Genomic DNA, 4580 nt, shown 5'->3' with positions numbered 1-4580 from the left:
AGGGCTTCCTTGAGGTGAGCTTCAACACAGAGACCCAAGAGTGTATCAGAAAAGCAGAAATAGCAAAGGCGCTGCGGCTGAAATGAGCTTGGTTTATTAGAGGAATAGCAGTGAAGCTAGTAGGAGTGGAGCTGAGCGAGTGCAGAGACAGGTTGTAACACCAAGTCAGGGCTTGGGCAGGGTCAGATACGCAGGGCACTGTAGGTGGGGTAAGATTTAAGCTTTATTCCAAGACCCTGTGAAGCTACTTTGGATCAGGAGACGGTCTAATACTCAGGTAGGTTATAGAAAGATCCCCTGACTGCTTTATGTATTATATTTGAGACTCAAAACAGTCAGGTATTGAAGCACTGAAGCCAGTCATCCTGGGTGATGCCTGTGAACTCTCCAAGCTCAGAGCCTATTATGCTCAGGTTACTTCACCCTTGTCTTGGCAAATGTTAGGGATTTTTACCATAGATAGAATAAAAATATACATATATTAATGATGAGTGACATGTTACTCATTTCTTATCTAGGAAAGGATTAAAAAATAAGCAAAATCAAAGGAATGAATCTGTAAACGCAGATAGAAACATGAAGCATTTTGGTATAGAAAAATCTAGGTATTCCTAAGACTCATACCATTCAGGTGGCCTGTTTCCTTTTTATTCTTATTAGTTTTATTGAAATATAATTGATATGCAACACTGTGTAAGTTTAAGGTGTACAGCATAATGATATGGCTTATGTAAATTGAGAGATGGTTATCACAATAAGTTTAGTTAATATTCAGGATCTCACAGAGATACCAAAAAAACAATTTTTTCTTTGTAATGAGAACTCTCAGGATTTACTCTTTATTTTTTATTTATTTATTTATTTATTTTATTATTTGGAGGCTAATTACTTCACAACATTGCAGTGAGTTTTGTTGTACATTGACATGAATCAGCCATGGATTTACACGTATTCCCCATCCCGATCCCCCCTCCCACCTCCCTCTCCACCCGATTCCTCTGGGTCTTCCCAGTGCACCAGGCCCGAGCACTTGTCTCATGTATCCCACCTGGGCTGGTGATCTGTTTCACCATAGATGATATACATGCTGTTCTTTTGAAACATCCCACCCTCACCTTCTCCCACAGAGTTCAAAAGTCTGTTCTGTACTTCTGTGTCTCTTTTTCTGTTTTGCATATAGGGTTATCGTTACCATCTTTCTAAATTCCATATATATGTGTTAGTATGCTGTAATGATATCTTTCTGGCTTACTTCACTCTGTATAATGGGCTCCAGTTTCATCCATCTCATTAGAACTGATTCAAATGAATTCTTTTTAACAGCTGAGTAATATTCCATGGTGTATATGTAAAAATATGGAGCGCTTCACGAATTTGCGTGTCATCCTTGTGCAGGGGCCATGCTAATCTTCTCTGTATCCTTCCAATTTTAGTATATGTGCTGCCGAAGCGAGCACAGGATTTACTCTTAACACCTTGCAGGCGTTACACCCCACGGCAGTGTTGACTTAGCCATCATGTTGTGCTTTACATCCCTGGTGTGTATTTGTCTCGTAAATGGAAGGTCTGTACCTTTTGACTGCCTTCATTCAGTTCCCACTCCACTCCTTTGGTAACCACAAAATGGATCTCTTTTATCTATGAATTCACGTTTTTGTTGTTTTAGAGCTCACATACAACCAATCATACAGTATCTGTCTTTCTCTGACTTATTTCATTTAGTATCATACCCCCCAGGGTTTATCTGTGCTGTCATAAATGAAAACATTTCTTTTTTTTTTTTAACCTTGCAAAGTCATGTGTTTTTCTTTTTTTTTTTTTTTTTTACTTATTTTTATTAGTTGGAGGCTAATTAGTTCACAATATTGTAGTGGTTTTTGTCATACATTGACATGAATCAGCCATGGATTTACATGTATTCCCCATCCCGATCCTCCCTCCCACCTCCCTCTCTACCCAATCCTTCTGGGTCTTCCCAATGCACCAGGTGCAAGCACTTGTCTCATGCATCCAACCTGGGCTGGTGATCTGTTTCACTATAGATAATATACATGTTTCGATGCTGTTCTCTTGAAACATCCCACCCTCGCCTTCTCCCACAGAGTCCAAAAGTCTGTTCTGTACATCTGTGTCTCTTTTTCTGTTTTGCGTGAAGGCTGAATAATATTCCTTCCTTTGTATATACACCACGTTTTCTTTACCTATTCAACCGTCAGTGGATCCCTAGGTTGGTTCCATGTTTTACCCACTGCGCATAACCCTGCTATGCTTATGGAAGTGCAGAAATCCCTTTGACATGGAGTTTTGTTTCCTTTGGATATATATCCAACAGTGAATTGATGGATCATGTAGTAGTTCTATTTTATTTATTGAGGTAAACAGTTTCTAAGATCAGTTTTTGAACTGTCTACTTTAAGCTTCTCGATTCAGTCAAATCTAAGGAAGCAGAGAGAGCAGTACTGGATCAGAGTTTCTCAGTTTTATTACTATTGACATTTTGGCCAAACTACTTGCCATTCTTTGCTGTAATGTGCTGCCTTGTACATTTATAGAATGTTTAAGAGCATCCCTGGCCTCTACCTACTAAATGCAAGCTGAACACTTTCTCCTTGCCATTCCTCAACCCAATAAGACCATAAAAAATGTCTTTAGACATTACTGATGTCTCCTTGGAGACAAAAGTTGCTTCCAGGGAGAACCACTATGTTAAATGATAGGAGTAGTTTATACAGAGTCTCTTCTAACAACTTAAAAATGTATGCAAATGTGAGAAAGAACATGTGTAAGGCAAATCTGTACTGGAGAGCATCCGAGAACTATCGCAATGAGGGAAACCCAAGCCTTCATATCAAGGACATACAACATTTCACTGAATCTTGATAAAAAAATTGTTAAATTGTTTTTTATCCTAAATCAAGTGAGTATTATGGCTCAGAGATGACACACTCAAGCTCAGAGATGGCATATCTGATATCACCCAGCTAATAACTAGAGGAGTGGAGATCAGATTTCAAAGCCTATTTTCCTTCCAGTATATTATGCTATGTTCTGTTAAGAAAACCAAGGCAATTTCATGTGTAGGATGGTTCCTACATGGCATGATTTGGATTGTGGTTTGAAAAATTAGATAACCATTAGCAATCACGTCTAAAATGAATTTCTTTTTGCCAAATGCTTCTATTATTATGAACAATAATTGTTATAGTAATAGTTTTTTAATAACAAGTGGCATATATCAAGGACTCACCATGTGTAAGGCACTGGAATATACGTTCCATGAATAGAGTCTGATTAAATCCCCATAGGAACCTGATGAACTAGATTTAATTATTATCCACATTTTATAAAAATAATAATTAGGGAGAAACATCATTTGTTTGTTTACTAAATACGTGGTCCGTTACTAGGTGCTTCACATGAATGTGATCCTTGCAATAGTTTTATGAGGGACAAAGTATTCTTCTTTCCATTTTGCAGATGATGAAATTGGCGCTTAGAAAAATAAAGCAACTACTTAAAATACAGTTTGAAAGTTATGTAGCTGGCATTCATGCCTCTATGTATCTGACACCAAATCTAGTATCTGACATCATAACCATTTGTTATCCTTTCCTGCTATTAGTGGTACATTTAAAAATTAGGACAATTGTGAGTGAACAGAAGCGTCTTTCCTCATAACAAAAAGATAGCAATAACCACTTTCCAAGTTATTTTTTTCTTCTTTACCGGTAGAAACAACTTTCTTAGAAACGTACGCTATCTTTGCATGATCTCTCCATTCCCCTCAGCACCCTCCCTCTCCCTCCCACCAGGGGCTTAAGAGGAGATGGTGGAGAAAAGTGAGAGAGCATGGAACGAAAGGAAATGTCAGCCAGTAAGAGCTAGACTTGAAGGTCCTGTCAGCAAGTACAAAAGGTGAGAAGCAGTGTTTCTTTGGCAAGTCAGAAATGCTTATGTTTCTTGTCACGCTCTGTCTTCATCCCCTCTTCCAGGCTTCACCTCAAAGTGTCCCCATCAGAAGCAGCTGCCAAAGAACGCATTCTCCCTTTCAATGCGGAGTGTGAAACAGACCTTAATGCATTAAACAGCATTACTGCCCGATTCTTTCTGTTTCATTGACACATTTCAACAATGATCAAAAATACATGCCTCTGACTTGCCATTTATTTTCCAGGTCCCTCCGGTCATTCGTCACAGAGACAGTAGAGTTATAGGTAACATGACAGGAAATATAAAAACGGTTTTATCTTTTGCATTCTAGACATGTTCTATTGAAATGAGCAACTTAAAATCTTCATATGTATAGCTTACAGCTTATGACTCATGTTCTGGTATAAAAGATGGGTAAATTAGCGAGTGATAATCTGTCATTAATAGAAGGGGATGATAGCGGATGAGACGGTTGGATGGCATCACCGACTCAATGGACATGACTTTGAGTAAACTCCAGACATAGGTGATGGACAGGGAGGCCTGGCATGCTGCAGTCCATAGGGTCGCAGAGAGTCAGACACGACTGAGCAACTGAACTGAACTGAGACTGCATTTATTAAATCAGTCATTATAAATTTAAATGAACA

The 4580-nt window shown here is 38.6% G+C and overlaps 1 non-coding gene across 1 annotated transcript; it reads right to left on the bottom strand.

Annotated features, from left to right (window-relative positions):
• Positions 1 to 1350: 1350 nt before the first annotated feature.
• LOC122673680 lies at positions 1351 to 1457 on the bottom strand. Its single transcript, XR_006334790.1, has one exon. It is a non-coding gene; the product is annotated as a U6 spliceosomal RNA (small nuclear RNA).
• Positions 1458 to 4580: the final 3123 nt, after the last annotated feature.

This window comes from Cervus elaphus, chromosome 17 (genome assembly GCF_910594005.1).
Source record: "Cervus elaphus chromosome 17, mCerEla1.1, whole genome shotgun sequence".
Classification (NCBI taxonomy): Eukaryota; Metazoa; Chordata; class Mammalia; order Artiodactyla; family Cervidae; genus Cervus; species Cervus elaphus.
The sequence above is the reverse complement of the archived record's forward strand: the minus strand, read 5'-3'. Positions and strand labels throughout refer to the sequence as shown.